We start from the raw sequence: 20035 nt of genomic DNA, 5'->3' as shown, positions 1-20035 counted from the left end.
GGGTAGCCATTCCCTTCACCAGGGGGCCTTCCCAATCCAGAGATAGAACGTAGGTCTCTCGCAATGCACGCAGATTCTTTACCAGAGGAAAGCACCAAGGAATTCCTAAGCACCAAGGAATCCCAAGAATACTGGAGTGGGTAGCTGATCCCTTCTCCAGTGGATCTTCCTGACCCAGGAATCAAACCAGGGTCTCCTGCATTGCATGTGGATTCTTTACCAACTGAGCTAACAGGGTATCTAGTCTTGCTTGGGAAAACAGCGTCTGACAGAAGGAAAAGCAGGGACCAAGAGGCTTTGAACAAGATGGCTGCCATCTTTAAAGACAAAGAAGCCCTCTGTCCTGCGACGGATTCACGCTGATGTTTGGCAGAAACTAACACAACACTGTAAAGCAATTATCCTTCACTTCAAAATATATTAAAGAAAAAAAAAACCCTCTCCCTCAACTATGCTGCCCCCTTCCCCTGCAGCCTGAACGGTGCTCAACCCAGAACCAAACACCCTGAAGGAGCTGCCCAGCCCCACGCTCTCCTCCTCGCCGCAGCCTAGATTCTGCTCCCTCACTCTGTGGAACTGTTCTCCTCTCTGCCACGGACTCGAGAGGAGATGAAATCAAACGGCTCGCCTACAGTGAAGGGGGAGAGCCCTCAGCACTTCAGGTCCCGGGTGCCAGGTGGTAAGGTTCAGAGAAAGCTGCCAGGGACATTACCAGGGTACAAACATCACGTGGTGAGGCCACGAGCTGGACCCTCACTGGAGGGAAAAAGAGCGCAAGACCCTGAGTCACGGGTCTGTCCCCACAGATGGGGAGGGGGCGGGTTGGCGTGCATGCGGTCACGGGCTGTGGTCACTTCCCCACGGTGAGGGGACTCCTGCCCTGAGTCTGTGCGGCGGACACTGCGCTGTGATTAAATGTAACCTGGGTGTGGAGAACAGCTGGAGCGCATGTTCAACCTGCCTCAGCCTGGCTCCCAGGAAAGAGCAATGAGTTTTTTTCTCTTCCCAGCTAGTGGCTAAGGCTGGGAAGAAGCAGGGAACATGCATTGGCTCAAGAGCACATTCTGATCCAAACTCACAGTGTAATGTAAACCTATCATTTCTGATCCCGCAGGACAGGCAACACTTTAGTCGCTCAGCCATGTCCAAGTCTCTGAGAACCCATGAATCGCAGCACGCCAGGCCTCCCTGTCCATCACCAACTCCCAGAGTTTACTCAAACTCATGTCCATTGAGTCGGCGATGCCATCCAACCATCTCATCCTCTGTCATCCCCTCCTCCTCCTGCCCCCAATCCCTCCCAGCATCAGGGTCTTTTTCAAAGAGTCAACTCTTCACATGAGGTGGCCGAAGTACTGGAGTTTCAGCTTCAGCATCAGTCCTTCCAAGAAACCCCCAGGACTGACCGCCTTTAGGATGAACTGGTTCGATCTCCTTGCAGTCCAAGGGACTCTCAAGAGTCTACTCCAACACCACAGTTCAAAACCATCAATTCTTTGGCACTCAGCTTTCTTCACAGGCCAACTTCACAGTCCAACATCCATACATGACCACTGGAAAAGCCATAGCCTTGACTAGCTGGACCTCTGTTGGCAAAGTAATGTCTCTGATTTTAATATGCTATCTATGCTGATCATAACTTTCCTTCCAAGCAGTGAATGTCATTTAATTTCATGGCTGCAGTCACCATCTGCAGTGATTTTGGAACCCAGTAAAATAAAGTCAGCCACTGTTTCCACTGTTTCCCCATCTATTTCCCATGAAGTCATGGGACAAGATGCCATTACCTTAGTTTTCTGAATGTTGAGCTTTAAGCCAACTTTTTCATTCTTCTCTTTCACTTTCATCAACAGGCTTTTTAGTTCCTCTTCACTTTCTGCCATAAGGGTGGTGTCATCTGCATATCTGAGGTTATTGATATTTCTCCCGGCATTCCAGCTTGTGCTTCTTCCAGCCCAGCGTTTCTCATGATGTACTCTGCATATACGTTAAATAAGCAGGGTGACAATATACAGCCTTGACGTACTCCTGTTCCTGTCTGGAACCAGTCTGTTGGTACATATCCAGTTCTAACTATTGCTTCCTGACCTGCATATAGGTTTCTCACGAGGCAGGGCAGATGGTCTGCTATTCCCGTCTCTTTCAGAATTTCCACAGTTGATTGTGATCCACACAGTCAAAGGCTTTGGCATAGTCAATAAAGCAGAAATAGATGTTTTTCTGGAACTCTTGCTTTTTCTATGAGCCAGCAGATGTTCGCAACTTGATCTTTGGTTCCTCTGCCTTTTCCAAAACTAGTTTGAACATCTGGAAGTTCACAGTTCACGTATTGCTGAAGCCCGGCTTTGAGAATTTTGAGCGTTACTTTACTAGTGTGTGAGATGAGTGCAATTGTGTAGTAGTTTGAACATTCTTTGGCATTGCCTTGCTTGGGGACCTTTTCCAGTCCTGTGGCCACTGCTGAGTCTTCCAAATTTGCGCGCATATTGGGTGCAGCACTTTCACAGCATCATCTTTCAGGATTTGAAATAGCTCAACTGGAATTCCATCACCTCCACTAGCTTTGTTCATAGTGATGCTTTCTAAGGCCCACCTGACTTCACACTCCAGGATGTCTGGCTCTAGGTGAGAGATCACACCATCGTGATTATCTGGGTCGTGAAGGTCTTTTTTGTACAGTCCTTCTGTGTATTCTTGCCACCTCTTCTTAATATCTTCTGCTTCTGTTCGGACCATACCATTTATCGAATCCATCTTTGCATGAAATGTTCCCTTGGTATCTCTAATTTTCTTGAAGAGATCTCAAGTCTTTTCCATTCTGTTGTTTTCCTCTATTTCTTTGCATTGATAGCTGAGGAAAGCTTTCTTATCTCTCCTTGCTATTCTTTAGAACTCCGCATTCAAATGCGAATATCTTTCCTTTTCTCCTTTGCTTTTCACTTCTCTTCTTTTCACAGCTATTTGTAAGGCCTCCTCAGACAGCCATTTTGCTTTCTTGCATTTCTTTCCTATGGGGATGGTCTTGATCCCTGTCTCCTGTACAATGTCATGAACCTCCATCCATAGTTCATCAGGCACTCTGTCTATCAGACCAAGTCCCTTAAATCTATTTCTCACTTCCACTGTATAATCCTAAGAAATATGATTTAGATCATACCTGAATGGTCTAGTGCTTTTCCCAACTTTCTTCAATTTAAGTCTGAATTTGGCAATAAGGAGTTCATGATCTGACCCACAGTCAGCTCCCGGTCTTGTGTTTGCTGACTAACAGGAGCTACCTCAAGTCCGAGGTCAGGGAAGGCGACTGAGAGGAGAAACCCCACGTCCAAGGAGCGGCAGCTGCGTCGGCACAGAAGGGCCGAGACGAGCTACTCCACGTTCAAGGTCAGGAGGGGCAGCCATGAGGAGATACTCCTCGTCCAAGGTAAGGAGCAGCGGCTGCACTTTGTTGGAGCAGCCATGAAGAGATACCGCACGTCCAAGGTACAAAAAACCCAAGTAAGACAGTAGGTATTGCGAGAGGGCATCAGAGGGCCAACACACTGAAACCATAATCACAGAAAACTAGCCAATTTGATCACATGGACCACAGCCTTGTCTAACTCAATAAAACTAAGCCATGCCACATGGGGCCTCCCAAGACAGACGGGTCATGGTGGAGAGGTCTGACAGAATGTGGTCTACTGGAGAAGGGAATGGCAAACACTTCAGTATTCTTGCCTTGAGAACCCCATGAACAGTATGAAAAGGCAAAATGATAGGATACTGAAAGAGGAACTCCCCAGGTCAGTAGGTGCCCAATATGCTACTGGAGATCAATGGAGAAATAACTCCAGAAAGAATGAAGGGATGGAGCCAAAGCAAAAACAATACCCAGGTGAGGATGTGACCGAATAGCAGCAAGGTCCGATGCTGCAAAGAGCAATATTGCATAGGATAATTCATTAGGTCCATGAATCAAGGCAAATTGGAAGTGGTCAAATAGGAGATGGCAAGAGTGAATGTTGACATTCTAGGAATCAGCAAACCAAAATGGACAGGAATGGGTGAATTTAACTCAGATGACCATTATATCTACTACTGTGGGCAGGAATCCCTTACAAGAAATGGAGTAGACATCATGGTCAACAAAAGAGTCCCAAATGCAGGACTTGGATGCAGTCTCTGTGAGGCTGCCAGAGTTAATACCATGACGGGCGGCCTGGACCTAAGTTTTAGCTTCCCCCGAAATGGTAAGATTCCCTACCCCCATCAGGTAACCTGGAGCCAGCCAATCAATATGCGCCCAGTAAGAACAAAGGGAGAGCTGAAAAGCCCGCGAAAGTCTGTACCGATAGAATTACTTTGCAAACATGTAACCAATCCGCTTAAGCCAGCTACTAACCGCTTTTGCATATCTTATAAATTTGTGTACCAAGCTTGAGCCAGGGCTTTTCTGACCCTGCACCACTGTGATGTTTGTGGCAGAAAGCCCTGGCTCGAGACAGTAATAAACTTCCCTTTTTTGCGAGTTGCATTGTCTTGGAAGCCTTCTCTCTTCCCGCTCGGGGATTCGGACATCGGGCATAACATTTGGGGGCTCGTCCGGGATCCCTTGACAGGGAGAAGAGAACGCTTACAGGACAAAGGGGAAGGATAAATAATAACACCGGTGCTCAGGAAGCAGGGGGAGCAAGCCGGCGTAAGGCCGGGGCCAGCGGACGCGCTGGGCGGCAGCCGACTCCGCGAGAAGGCTTTTTTATAAAGGGGGAGCAAGCCGGCGTAAGGCCAAGGCCAGCGGACGCGCTGGGGGGCAGCCGACTCCGCGAGAAGGCTTTTTTATAAAGGGGGAGCAAGCCGGCGTAAGGCCAAGGCCAGCGGACGCGCTGGGGGGCAGCCGACTCCGCGAGAAGGCTTTTTATAAAGGGGGAGCCAAGCCGGCGTAAGGCCAAGGCCAGCGGACGCGCTGGGGGGCAGCCGACTCCGCGGGAAGGAAAGTTCCTCTCCCGACCCCGAGCCTGGTGAACAGCGGACGTCATTCGGTAAGGTGAATCTGCTACCGGGAGGCAAGAAAATTCAGGGGGCCCGAAAACCCAGCGCTGTGTCGTCGGCCGACGTTTGTTTGTCCGTGTGTTTGTCTTTGGCTCTCCGTGTTTTTGTGTGTGTGTGTGCCGGCATTGTCTCTAGTCTCGTTCTCTTCTGGTGCATCGTTCTTTCTCACTTCTGACTTATTCTCTCTCTTCCTTACCGTTTATTCTTTGACCATGGGGCAGGGAGAATCTACCCCACTTTCTCTCATGACTGACCATTTTTCGGATGTCAGGGCCAGGGCCCATGACTTGTCTTTGCTAGTCAAAAAAGGTAAATTAATAACTCTTTGTTCTGCAGAGTGGCCCGCCTTTCAGGTTGGATGGCCTCCGGAAGGCACCTTTCAACCGTCCATCATACAGGCTGTGAAGGAGAAGATTATGGCTCCTGATCCCTGGGGCCATCCGAGTCAAGTCCCCTATGTCATGGTCTGGCAGGATCTAGTAGAAAATCCGCCTAAATGGTTAAAACCTTTTGTTTACAAACTTCCTAGTTCCTCCAGTTCACAGGTCCTGGTGATGGAGACCCCCCCGGAGGAAACCAAAAAGAAAGAGGACCCAAAACCAGTCCTTCAGGAATCATCTTATCCAAACCTGATAGATCTAGAAACGGAGATAAGGCCTCCGCCATATGTGCCCTCCTTGCAATCCCCTCCGAGGAGAGAAGCTCCCACAGGTGAACCGAGAGGATTAAGAGGGCCAACGGGAACCGACCGTGAGGGGGGACCGGCATTGGGGACCCGGGGGAAAACTAAGGGAGATAGGGGTAAGCAAGACCCTGGGGACCCAGAGTTACCTTCATCCACTGTTCAGGCGCTCCCCGTCCGAGTGGGACCAACTAACCCAGACGGAGAGCGAACCTATCAGTACTGGCCCTTTTCCACGAGTGACCTGTACAATTGGAAGACCCAAAACCCTCCTTTCTCAGAGAAGCCCCAAGGCCTCATTGACCTCTTAGATTCCATTTTGTTTACTCATAATCCCACCTGGGATGATTGTCAGCAGCTGTTGCAGGTGCTCTTCACCACGGAAGAACGGGAGCGAATTCTGGCAGAGGCGCGGAAACGGGTACCAGGGGTCGACGGGAGGCCAACCGCCCAGCCTCATCTTGTGGACGAGGGGTTTCCTCTGTTGCGGCCTAACTGGGATTTTGAGCGGGTGGAAGGTAGGGAGCGTCTCCGAGTGTACCGCCAGACTCTAATGGCTGGCCTGCGGGCTGCAGCAAGAAAGCCGACAAATCTGGCAAAGGTAAATTTAGTAAGGCAAGAGCCCACTGAAAGCCCGGCAGCCTTCCTAGAGAGGCTGATGGAAGCTTTCAGGCAATATACACCTATGGACCCCCAGGCTGAGGAGTCACGCGCTGCAGTTTTGTTAGCGTTTGTGAATCAGGCAGCCCCAGATATTAGGAAGAAATTACAAAAGGTAGAGGGATTGGGAGAACAGACAATACAGGATTTACTGAAAGTAGCTGAAAAGGTATTTAATAATAGGGAGACCCCAGAAGAAAGGGAAGAGCGAATTCGGCGGGAGGAAAGGGAATTAGCGGAAAAGATCAGGAAAGAAGAGAGGGAACATAGGGCGAGGGAAAACCGGAAGAACCAGAAGGAGCTAGCCCAGATTCTTTTTGCGGGGTTAAAGGCCGGAACAGAATTGAGGGAACCTCGAGACCCCCGGACGGGAGAAAAAGAAAAACCAAAAAGGCAGGCCCTAAAGAAGGATCAGTGCGCCTACTGCAAAGAACAGGGGCACTGGAAAAACGAGTGCCCTAAGAGGGACTCAAGGAGAGGAATGACCCAGAGAGAGAAAATCCCCCCCGGAACTCGAGTTCTATATGCGGGGGAAGACAGTGACTAGGGGAGTCGAGACTCGGCACCCCTCCCCGAGTCCTGGGTAACCATACATGTGGAGGGGAAACCCGTTGGCTTCATGGTGGATACTGGCGCCCAACACTCTGTTTTAAATCAAAAACTGGGACCAATGTCTAAGAAAGCCAGCTTAGTGCAAGGAGCCACGGGGACAAAAAGATATTGTTGGACCACAGAACGGAAAGTAAATCTAGGGACCCACCAGGTGTCCCATTCGTTTTTGGTGATACCAGAATGCCCAGCCCCTCTACTTGGAAGAGACTTGTTGACTAAAGTTAATGCTCAGATCCATTTTGACTCAGGGGGAATGTCAGTCACGGATGGACTTGGACAACCGATACATGTCTTGTCCCTAGCCTTAAGGGATGAATACAGACTTTTTGCGCCTAAGCCCTCAGAGACCATAGCACTAGATGTACAACCGTGGGTCCATAAATATCCATTGGCCTGGGCAGAAACAGCAGGAATGGGACTAGCTAAACAGAGACATCCGGTCGTCATCGAGCTAAAGGCCGAGGCAGTTCCTGTGAGGGTGAGACAGTACCCTATGAGCCAAGAAGCTCGGCGGGGGATCACTCCCCACATTCGACGGCTCATGGAGGCCGGAATTCTCAGGCGATGCCGATCCCCTTGGAACACCCCCTTACTGCCGGTGAAGAAGCTAGGGGGGACAGATTACAGACCTGTCCAAGACCTGCGAGAAGTCAACAAACGGGTCGACGGGATTGGACCCTGGGTTCATTGCAATCACGTGCGGCAAGCCACATCGGAAGAACAGGAAAAAGCGCGAGCAGAATGGAAGGCGAGTCCTCACCCGTCAAATCCTTTGAAACTGAAACTTGTCCGCTGGGAGACCTCCTAATTCTCCTGCTGATGGCAGCTCTCATCGACCCAGGAGCGACCAGTCATAACCCCCATCAACCTGCTAAGATCACATGGAAACTCAACGACGGGCAAACTCATGAGCTGCTCAATGAGACCTCAGGAATCCACCCTCCAAACACCTGGTGGCCGGACCTGAACTTCGACCTCTCAAGCCTCTTCGCAAAGCAGGACGGTCTCCATGATAAGTACTATAGGGATGGGATAAAAAGCCATAGGTTGGGGTTTTGGGCTTGCCCGGGCTATGTAAAAAATAACTGGAAAACCTGTGGTGGCATAGAAAGCTATTATTGCAGGAGCTGGAGTTGTGTGACCTCTTGTGATGGACCCCAGAGGTGGGATGTCGGAAACAGAGATCTAGTTAGCTTCACCTTCAAGGACCGTAGACACCAGGGGCCTCAGGTACGAGTACAATTTAACCAGGAACGGGCGAAGAAAGAAAACCGCTGGACCTCAGGACTGACTTGGGGTTTTCAGCTCCACGTAAATTGGCCCGGCCCCTACCCAGGCGAGCTTTTAATCATTAAACAGGTTATTGAGCCGGTGCAGGTACATAGTTTAGGTCCCAATCTGGTCAAAGCATTACAGGGGCACAAGGCGACCCCCAAGCCAACCCCCTTCAGACCAAGCTTGCCAGGAACATTTAACATCTCCTCTACCCCTAGCCTCAGAGGCAAACTGACAGAAACCCCTGGCCCTCTGGCTGTTACCATTAGCTCAGCAATTCAGGACCCCCTATGGGCCTTAGTGAATGCAGCCTTTACGGTCTTAAACCATACCAACCCTAATGCAACCCAGTCCTGTTGGCTTTGTTATAATCTTCACCCCCCCTTCTATGAGGCCATAGGCCTCAATGTCTCTTACTACTTATCTTCAGGCCAGAACCCACCCCCATGCCGATGGGAAGAACGCAAGGTTGGCCTCACAATGAATGAAGTTTGGGGACAGGGACTCTGTTTGGGCACAGTGCCACGTGATAAAACTTCCCTCTGTGCCCGGACTATTAGTAACCTACGCTTATATGGCAAAAATTGGATTGTGCCAGAGGTTGGGGGCTGGTGGATTTGTTCACATACTGGGCTAACCCCATGTTTAAATGTGAAGGTTTTTAACCAGAGTCAAGAATTCTGTGTTCTGGTTGCTGTAATGCCAAAAATCTTATACCACTCTGAAGAGGTTATGTACTCACATTGGGACCGAGAATTGCCAAGACAAAAGAGAGAGCCAATCAGTGCGATCACCATGGCAGCCTTGTTCAGTCTTGGGCTGGCAGGAGCAGGGACAGGAATAGCTTCACTATCTCTGCAAGGCCAAGGGTTTTCTTCCCTACGAGCCGCCATAGATGAAGATATAACTCGCATAGAAGAATCAATCAGCCACTTAGAGAAGTCTCTGACTTCCTTGTCTGAGGTGGTCTTGCAGAATAGGAGAGGATTGGACTTGATTTTTCTCCAACAGGGTGGGGTCTGCGCGGCTCTGGGAGAAGAATGTTGTTTCTATGCAGACCATACAGGAGTGGTAAGAGAATCTATGGCAAAAGTAAGAGAAGGGCTGGCGCAACGAAAGAGGGAACGGGAGGCCCAGCAGGGATGGTTTGAGTCTTGGTTTCAACGCTCCCCCTGGCTGACCACCTTAGTTTCCACCCTCCTGGGCCCGCTTATAGTGCTATTATTAACACTCACATTTGGCCCTTGTATTTTAAACCGGCTAATGTCATTTATTAAAGAACGTCTAAATACCATTCAGATTATGGTATTGAGGCAGCAATATCAGATGGTAGCTCAGGATGAAGAGAAGGATTCCTCTACAGGAACAAGAAGACAGGGGGGAATGTGAGGCTGCCAGAGTTAATACCATGACGGGCGGCCTGGACCTAAGTTTTAGCTTCCCCCGAAATGGTAAGATTCCCTACCCCCATCAGGTAACCTGGAGCCAGCCAATCAATATGCGCCCAGTAAGAACAAAGGGAGAGCTGAAAAGCCCGCGAAAGTCTGTACCGATAGAATTACTTTGCAAACATGTAACCAATCCGCTTAAGCCAGCTACTAACCGCTTTTGCATATCTTATAAATTTGTGTACCAAGCTTGAGCCAGGGCTTTTCTGACCCTGCACCACTGTGATGTTTGTGGCAGAAAGCCCTGGCTCGAGACAGTAATAAACTTCCCTTTTTTGCGAGTTGCATTGTCTTGGAAGCCTTCTCTCTTCCCGCTCGGGGATTCGGACATCGGGCATAACATCTCAAAAATGACAGAATGATCTCTGTTCGTTTCCAAGGCAAACCATTCATACCATGGTAATCCAAGCCTATGCCCCAACCTGTAATGCTGAAGAAGCTGAATTTGAATGGTTCTATGAAGACCTACAAGACCTTTTAGAACTAACACCCAAAAAAGTTGTCCTTTTCATTCTAGGGGACTGGAATGCAAAAGTAGGAAGTCAAGAGACACCTGGAGTAACAGGCAAATTTGGCCTTGGAGTATAGAATGAAGCAGGGCAAAAGCTAATAGAGTTTTGCCAAGAGAACACACTGGTCATAGCAAACACCCTCTTCCACCAACACAAGAGAAGACGCTACACATGGACATCACCAGATGGTCAACACTGAAATCAGAGGACAGGCAACAGCCAACCTGAAAGGTGGTGAAATTGGCCCAGGTCTGAACCTGGGTGTGTGCGGGGCGGAGAGAGAGGATTCTTTATCATGGGCAGGGATGGGCCCTGGGGCTGTCTTCAGCCTGTGAATGAGGCTGAGGAATGGGAGAATAATTTCTCCAGGACCCAGGCAAGTGCAGCCTGCAGCTCCAAGCAGTGCTTGGGCTGCTGTGTCCACACCTGCTCCCTGGTTAATTTCTGAAGCTGTCAGAGCACAAGAAATCTGTCTAAAGGAAGGTGGGCTGCCGGCGTTCAGATGCTTAAATAAACCACATCTGTAGGAGTGCAGAACCCAAAGGCCATGTCTGGGCCCTCAGCATTGAGAAGAGAAATCGTAGTAGTATGTGGATAAGGCAAAGCTCGGGATGCTGGAATCCTTTTGAATTATTACTCTGGCTCTGCCTCAAAATGAGCCTCATATATTTCAACCAATTTATTTTCTCCATTTGTCTATGGATCCATGTATCTATCTCCTGTCTACTGTGATCTCAGCCTGCAAATTAGACTGTTTGCCTGGGGAGGAAGAGGGATAGGTCACACCCAGCAAGGCTGTTCCAGCACTGATCTGGCACTAATATCAACTAACCCCCACAGTGATAAAGAAAAACCAAGGGCTGCAGCAGAAAGAGTTAGATTTTGGTGGCAGGCAGGTTGCGCATGTGCAAATCCCAGCTCAAATATCAAGTTTAAACCCTCAGCCTCAATTGACTCATCCCAGCATCACTTTATGAAGCTGTGGGTGTTGGAGGTTATCAGGCAGAGTAAAGGGGCATTTTGTTAAGTGTACACGTGGCAGCGATCACTACTCTTATTAATTTGTACATTATCACTGTTTCTGCAGAATCAGGGACGTGCCGTCATTAGGTGGAACGCTAGTTTAGTAAGGGTGGACATTAGGTATAATCAAAGTAAGGCTGGGGAGGAGGGAGGGGTCCAGCTGCTCTGGAGAGTGGGCAGGAGGCCAGGAGGCAGTGGGCCTGGGACAGGTGGGCACCAGGCCCCAGACCCCAGGATGGTGAGTAGAGGAAGGCTAATGATGAAGGGTCTCGACTGAAGAGGAGCAGGACTCAGGCCTAAATATTTCTGCCTGGACAAGACAAAGTACCAGTGGACCAGGGCCAAGGAATGTGCTGTTGGGAGGGGACAGAGGGGAACCCATCTCCTGGTTCCTCCAGCAGAAGCTGAGCAGCTGCTCCCCTCAGGGAATGTCAAGTAGCCTCACCAAAGCCATCTGACAGTAAGTGATGGATCCAAGGTGGAAAACTCAATCGTCTTTCCTACTGTATAGCATGGGCCACTCTGCTCAATGGTATGTGGCAACCTTGGAAGGAAAGGGAGTTTGGAATGAACACTGGAGTATGTATATCTTTTTGAATTAGTTTCCTCCAGATATATGCCCCAGAGTGGGACTTCTGGATCATACAGTAGTTCTATTATATTTTCATCTTTTTAAGGAACTTCCACACTGTCCTCCATAGTGGCTGTACCAATTTACAGTTTTACCAGTAATGTAGGATGGTTTCCTTTTCTCTATATCCTCTCCAGCTTTTATTATTTGTAGACTTTTGGATGATGGCCATTCTGACCAGTGTGATGTGATACCTCATTGCTGGTCTGTCATGCATTTCTCTGATAATTTGTGATGCTGAACATCATTTCATGTGGCTACTGGCAATCTGTATGTATTCTTTGGAGAACTGTCTATTACAGTCTTCTGTCCATTTCTATTTTGTATTTTTATTTATTTGTTTTGCCCATTTTTAAATTGGGTTTCTGGTTATTTTAATTTTCTTGACATAGAGTTACATGAGCTATTTGTATATTTTGGAGATTAATCCCTTGTCAGTTGCTTCCTTTGCAAATATTTTTTCCCTCTCTGTTAGCTTTTTGTTTGGTTTATTGTTTCCTTTGGTGTGCAGAAGCTTTTAAGTATAACTGAGTCGCATGTGTTTATTTTTGCTTTTATTTTCGGTACTCTAAGACATGGATCAAAAAGGATATTTCTGCAATTTATGTCAGAGTGCTTTCTTTTGGCTGTGCCATGCGACTTGTGGATCTTAGTTCCCTGACCAGGGATCGAACTCAGGCCCACAGCAGTGAAAGTGCCAAGTCTTAACCCTTGGACTGCCAGAGAATTCCCTCAAAGAGTGTTCAGCCTATGTTTTCCTCTAAAAGTTTCCACGTAGGTCTTTCATGCATTTCAAGTATACTTTTGTCTATGGTATCAGAGAATGTTCTAATTTCATTCTTTTACGGAGCTGTCCAGATTTCCAAGCATCACTTATTGAAGAGGGTTTTCCGCACTGTCCATCCTTGCCTCTTTGTCATAGGTTAAGCAACCATATGTGCATGGAGAGAAGAGTTCACATTATGTTGTTGAGTCCTCCTACCCCAGATCTGAGCTTTCCATCTCTTCCAGCAGTTTAAGGTTTTTCTCATTCACGCACTTACAGTAAATGTGCAGACAGATGGAGGGAGGGGGCGTGCAGCAGCTTCAGGAGAGCGGTTGCCACCAGGAAGAGGAAAGAGGTTGGCTGCAGCAGAACAGGGACTGGGCTTCTGTCCAAGATGTTGTAACAATGTTCTTAACACATCTGCATGTTTATGTAATACATATGAATGTTTCCTATAGAACTATTTTTCTATAACAAGAATGCTCTCTGCCCACAGTTACTTCCTCGCTAAAACCCGCGTCTTCAGGCTCCAGCTGAAGAGTCTCTTCCTCGGAGAGAATTTCCCGGATTTCTCCATCTACCAATATTTTGAGTGCATGACACTCTCTCCAAGTGTGGTGTTTTCCTTCACGGCACGTACTCTGACCCGCATTACCTGCATTGAACATCTGCCTTCTGCATGACACTGTTGGTGGCCACGGGGGCAAACCTCTTGATTCCGCTGTTTACAACGGAAACACCAGAGCCCTTTATCAGCTCATAACTGCTGAGTGCATATCTGTTGCAGGAACAAATGAAGGACTTGGGAACCTGAGTGCAGGACTTTCCATTTCCCTTACATTTACTGCAGACCTCTTGCACATCAGTTCCTCGTTCATCAGCATCTATCCTTAAACAGTCACTGCAAAGTGTTCCTACTGTTCTGTGTCCTCCACACACCCTAACAGCACGCTACTGATTTCTACGCCCAACTAACTGATGAAAACACTACCGAACAAGGCCAGGGACGAAAGCTCAAGTTGCAGACATACTTCTTTCCAGGATGAGCTCTCAATAACTCAGTTTTCCTCCAGCAGTCAGTAGTCTTGTATCTTATTCTTCACCCAACCACAGGTGCTCTGAAGTCTGTCATTCAGCTCAAATCTCCTCTGTGCCCACTCCCATGCTTGGCTCTGAACAGTCTGCAACTCCAGAGCCCTCTAACCTACCAAGCTGTAGTGTTCTGCAGCAGGAGTTCCCAGCCCACTTCACTCAAGCTTTCGGAAGTCACTGCTACTCCTGCTAAATTTGCAAACTGCCTGTTCTCCCTTTAAACCCACTAAGGCCTCACCTGAGGAAAACAAGCAGCGGAAACAATACACTTCACTCATTAGGTCTCTTACTTGCTCTTGTGTCATCTCTCTTGGATCCACCCTAATTCCGCTCAAGTCATACCAGTCAAACGAGAAGTATTTATTGAACACCTACCATGTGCCAAGCACTATTTGGTCCCTGGAGACATAACAATCATTAACACAAATCCTTCTACTTCTGTATAGCTAGGGTATGATCAGGCTCACAGAGAATTTAAAAAAAAAGAAAACATATCCAAAAACTAATGTTAAGATGATCTGACATCAATATCATATTTCTTAAACTGTTTTAGAATATCAGCTTACCAACTTACACATCAGGTAGGTTTTGCTCATATAAAACTTTCATCTCCTCCAGAACTTGCCTCAGTCCATCCTCCTGGAACATATAAAATTACACTCCTTAATTCCCCCACCAAGTTTGTAGCAACACTCTATGCTTATGTACTTTATGAAAAACCAATAGTCCTTCCACACCTACTAACATGGCTATAATGACAAGTGTTGCAGAGGATGGGGAGAAACTGGAACCCTTGTCCAATGCAGGTAGGAATGTAAAATGGTACAGCCCTGTAGAAAAAGTCTTGTGGGTCCACAAAAAGTCAAATTTCGAATTCCCACATTATCCAGCAATTCCTCTTCTAGGTATACACTCAAGAGAACTGAACACCTATGTTCATACAAAGTATGTCTATTCAACGGAATATTGCTCAGTCCAAAAAAAAAAAAAAAAAGTGCTGATACATACAACAACATGAACTTTGAAAACACTGATTAGTGAAATAAGCCAGACACAAAAGGACAAATATGGTATGATGCAACATTCTGAAATGTCTAGAATAGGCAAACTCATAGAAACAAAGTAGATTAGAGGCTACCAGGCTGAGGGGGTAGAAGAGTGGGTAGTTACTGCTTAAAAGGTATAGCGTTCATTTGGGGTTATGAGAAAGCTTTGGAAATAGAGGTGATGGTTGCACAACAATGTGAATATAATTAATGCCACTGAAGTGGACACAGAAGAATGGTTAGAAATGGCAACATTTAAGTTTTGCATTGTTAACCACATTTAAAAACAATAAAAATGAATGACTTACTAATAAAATACACAATCAACACAGTCACTGAGGATAATCTTAAAGACACCATACTGAGAAGTCAGACAGAAAGTAGTACACACTGTATGCTTTTAACTGGCCCTGTACAGAAAAGTTTGCAATTGCTGGCATGCTGACTCCAGAAATACAGTAAAAAAGACAAATATAATCTGTAGGGGAAAGAAAATCCTTGGCTGCCTCAGGCTGCAGGTGGGAGGTAGCCAGTGCCACAAAAGAGAAAAGAGAATCCTTGGGATGGCAGACATCTTGGTTGGGTTGCTGGTTACAAGGACTGTATACATTTGTCAAAACTCTAGTAAAATGTGTACTGTGTTGTACATAAATCATACCTCAATAAAACTAATGACAAAAAGCCAATAGTCTACAGACGTAATAACACATGACAAAAGCAGGTAAAATACTCATTTATTGGAAAAGGATCTTAAAAGGTTACTACCCACCACCCCCCCAAAAAAACCCTACACACTGCTAGGATAGAAAACAGAAAGGTCAAAGGAGTTTTTCTGCTATCTACTTTGGCAAATTTCTAAAAAAACTTCCCTTGGAAGGATAAAAACATGAGAATTATAAAATTCATAAATGCTACACAATGTCTGTGAACAAGCAACACCTACACCTGAAACACTGTAAATAAACTATATTTCAATTAAAAATTTTACCAAAAAAAACACCCAATAATGCTGTAACAATGACAACCAAAAGAAAAAAAAAAAATCTCGAAACAAAACAACGATAAGCAACCCATTTACTGTTAGAGCCAAAATAAAAGCATTAGCAAAAAAAAAATGCTTTAGCACTACGGGTATAACTACAAAATTACACTATTTAATGCAGCTTCAATGTAAGAAATGATTTCTAATGAAAAATGAAAGCTTGACTTCTACCGACTCTTTCATCAACTGGTTAAAAAGATATCATGGAAAAGTCTGCTTTACTAGAATTCAATTCAATATTCCTTCTCCCACAAATATTATTTTAAGGGACAGCTGAAACTCTTGCACGATTAGATCAGCAGGTATACAAAAGACAAGTATGAAATAAACTTGTAAAGATACAACCGAGTTTCCAGATCTAAATTTTTATTTATTTTTTTAAGATTGAAACTGTTAAAATTCACACTGGGAATTGCATCATTTTGTGCTCCCACCTCCAGCTGCAAGCCCCTGGGAACTCAAGATAGTTTTCCTAAAGACTCAAATGGTTATCAGTTCTGCAGATACAAAGGGCATCATTCCAATCTGCCAAACACAGCACCTAACCATGAGGGATTCTGGAATGAAAAAGGCAGAGTCCTTGCTCTCAACCAGCTACCATCTGCCACGGAGGCATGATTCTCGAAAGCATGTGTGGGTCCAGGGTGTGAGGGGTCAATCAGATCAAGACCAATTCTTAGTCTAACCCAGCTCAGCTGTCCCAGTGGCCAGCCCCCAAAGGCAGCCAGGACTGCAGGAAAAGGTGCACCGACGCCCTCTAAGACCCAGAAAAGCCAGTGATTTTACACTTGTAAGTTCACCCCTGATTCCCCTCCTCCTCCCTGCCACTTCCCAAAGTGGGAAACCAACACTTCAAGTCTGAGCCAAACAGACAGTTGGACTCACAGGCTGAAAAGCCAGCACCTGTGGGCAGTGTCTGCGCCTTTGCGCTCCTTTCTCCCCGTGTGATCTAGTCTTCCCACCCTAGTGGGGACTTATTGGAAAGCCTCCACCCCTCTCAAACATCTGGCTTAGAATTCCACATTCAAAAACTAAGATCATGGTATCTGGTCCTATCGCTTCATGGCAAATAGATGGGGAAAAAATGAAAACAGTGGCAGAATTTATTTTCTTGGGCTCCTAAATCATTGCAGATGGTGACAGCAGCGATGAAATTTAAAGACCCTGGCTCCTTGGAAGAAAAGCTATGACAAGCCTAGAGAGGGCTTTAAAAAGCAGAGATACCACTTTGCAGACAAAAGTCCCTATAATCAAAGCTATGGTTTCTCCAGGAGTCAAGTACGGATATGAGAGTTGGACCATAAAGAAGGCTGAGCACCGAAGAATTGATGCTTTTGAACTGTAGAGTTAGAGAAGTCTCTGGAGAGTCCCTTGGACAGCAAGGAAATCAATCCAGTCAATCCTAAAGGAAAGCAACCCTGAATATTCCTTGGAAGGACCGATGCTGATGCTGAAGCTCCAATACTTTGGCCACCTGATGTAAAGACCTGACTCATTGGAAAAGACCCTGATGCTGGGAAAGATTCAGGATATGACCAAGGAGAAGGGGGCTACAGAGGGTGAGATGGTTGGATGACATCACTGACCCAATGGACATGAATTTGAGCAAACTCAGAGGGACAGGGAAGAACAGGGAAGCCTAGTGTCGTGCCTCAATACATGCGGCCATAAAGACTGGGGCATGACTTAGGGACTGAACAATAAGCCCTCTGAGTTCTAGGGCTCCAGGGAACCTCCCACTGTGGTCTCCTAACTTTTTAGATAAGGTAACTGCCTGAAGTTGCAAGAATAACAGACTGCAACCGAAGAAAACTGTTCAAGTTGGGGCTCTGCTTCCAACAGCTGCAAGTTCAGACAAGCCCTTTAACTTGATGCGTAATTCCAGTGGCTCAGCTTCCCCATCTGTTAAATGGCCCAAGGGTCAGACTAAGTGCTCTTGGATGTTCAAAACAAGACTCACCTTACCCAAAGGCTCTTCCTGCTGACTGCCAGATGTTTCCTCTGCTACCTGAGAAAAGCCTCCAGAGACGCGGTCCCTCCCCTCCCCTGCTACTCCTCTCACCTCCACCCCTGTCCTTGTACCTACTGTAAGGTACAGTTCCGGCGAGGCAGAAAAGGAAAGACGACCTCAACAGAAGTAGGTTACCTTTATTCAGGCAAGGAGGGGCGACAGTCGGCCTAACGACCAGGCTGAGCGCCGAAAGGGATCAAGGAGGCTTCATACTTATAGGGAGGTTTGTGGAAGCGATAAGGGAAACGTCAATCAGGCGGGATATTTTGAGTATTCTTTTGTTGAGATGACACTTGTAGTTGGGCAGGGGGTGATAAGTCTTCTGGGCGGGTGTAGGGGGTGGTAGGTTTCCGGACAGGGGGTGATAAGTCCCAGATAGATGCAGCTGGCCTGGAGCATCCGGATGGAACTAAAGTTATGCTTTGTTTTCTCCAAAGTTAGATGATTCAGCAAGGGGCCTTTGAGACTGTTGTTCTCTTTTCTAGGCCCAAAAGACTCCTTCACCTACAAGACCTGTCGTCTCAGGACACGGTGTTCAGCGACCTCCGACCGGGCTGCTGACCACATCCATCTCTCCTGCTGTCTATTCTAACCCACCAAGAACCAGCCTTTCTTCTATCCAATCCATTCCCCAAAGTGCTACGTGGTGGTTTAGTCCCTAAATCGTGTCCCACTCTGGCAAGCCCATGGACTGTAGAGCACCAGGCACCTCTGTCCATGGGATTCTCCAGGCAGGAATACTGGAGTGCGTTGCCATTTCCTTTTCCAGAGGAGCTTCCCAACCCAAGAATCGAACCCGGGTCTCCTGCACTGCAGGCAGATTCTTTACCCACTGAGCTATGAGGGAAGCCCCATCATCAGTGGGGAAGCACCTTAATTAGTGAAGCGAAAGTCGCTCACTCTGACTCTTTGCAAAGTCTGACTCTTTGGGACAGTCCATGCCAGAATAGTGGAGTGAGTAGCCTTTCCCTTCTCCAGGGGATCTTCCCAACCCCGGGATTGAATCCAGGTCTCCCACATTGCAGGCAGATTCTTGACCAGATGAGCCATAAGAGCTGCGACAGCTATCTAGACACAGAGTAATCCCATGGCTTCTCTGAAATGCCTTGTGTAAGAGCGAACCTCAGGCTCCAGAGCCCCCTTGCTGCCCGCCCTTCCCAGGCGGGGAGGGGAGGGTGTTTGCATGGTCCGCTCCCCGGTGGGGCTACCCTCACAGCAGCCCTCAGGGCTCGGCCCTAACTCCGAGCTACCCTGTCCCCACCTCCTTGGTGTAACTCTCACCTGAGCTCCAGGATCCCATCTCCTGGTCTCTCCGCGCGTCACCGGGGCGAGACGCCCACCGGAGCCGGCGCGCACAGAGGCTTCGAGGACAGAGGGCAGCTGGGGGCGCAGAGGCAGTGGCGGCGACGCCCGCGCGCGCGGGAAGCTGCCGAAACCGACCTGCCCACAGCCACGGAGTGGAGCCACAGGCACACCCGCCATCCCGCTCGCGGCTGCGCAGCCCCAGAGCAGCGGCCCGGGAGGCGCCCGCTCGCCTCTGCCCTCACGGCGCCCCGCCTCAGGCAGCCTTCCCTCGGCCGCGCGGGGCGGCTCCAGGGCCGGCTCCATGGCCGGCTCCATGGCCTTCTCGCAGACCCTGGCGCAGGCGCCAGGCGGGGAACTTAGGCTGGGCCTCTGAGAGCGTCGGCGGCGCGCGGGGGGGCGTGTGAGCGGCGAGCACGCTCGCCGATCCTGGGGGCGGGGGTTGTCTGGGCGGCAAGCCGGGAGTGCGCCTGCGCGGGGGGCGTGCGGCCGGGGAGCGCGTGCTGGCGTCGGGGGTCGTGAGAGCGGAGAGCGCTGCCCGGCGCACTGCGTCGAGGGCGGCGTGTGAGCGGCGAGCCGGGCCGGCGGGGAGCGGCCGGAGGGGCGCGTGTGAGCGGGAGCCGGGCAGGCGGGGAGCGGGAAGAGGGGTGCGTGTGAGCAGGGAGCGTGAGCCGGCTGCGTGTGAGCAGCGAGCACCGGCCGGCGCCTGGGGGCGGGGGTTGTGTGGGCGGCGAGCCTGACGTGCGCCTGCGCGTGGGGCGTTCGGCCGGGGAGCACGTGCCGGCGTTGGCGGTCGTGAGAGCGGGGAGCCCGGCCTGGCGCACTGGGGCGAGGGGGGCGTGTGAGCGGCGAGCCGGGCTGGCGGGGAGCGGGGAACGGGAGCCGGCAGCGTGTGAGCGGCG

At 48.7% G+C, this 20035-nt stretch overlaps 2 protein-coding genes across 5 annotated transcripts in view; one reads left to right on the top strand and one right to left on the bottom strand.

Annotated features, from left to right (window-relative positions):
* Window positions 1-20035, bottom strand: part of LOC122682172 (ninein-like protein) — a 336725-nt gene that overhangs the window by 174989 nt on the left and 141701 nt on the right. The gene's annotated exons all lie outside the window — the stretch shown is intronic.
* LOC122682159 (ankyrin repeat domain-containing protein 26-like) overlaps window positions 1-20035 on the top strand; it is a 208672-nt gene that overhangs the window by 137237 nt on the left and 51400 nt on the right. The gene's annotated exons all lie outside the window — the stretch shown is intronic.

Source organism: Cervus elaphus, chromosome 23 (assembly GCF_910594005.1).
Source record: "Cervus elaphus chromosome 23, mCerEla1.1, whole genome shotgun sequence".
In the NCBI taxonomy this organism is placed as follows: Eukaryota; Metazoa; Chordata; class Mammalia; order Artiodactyla; family Cervidae; genus Cervus; species Cervus elaphus.
The sequence above is the reverse complement of the archived record's forward strand: the minus strand, read 5'-3'. Positions and strand labels throughout refer to the sequence as shown.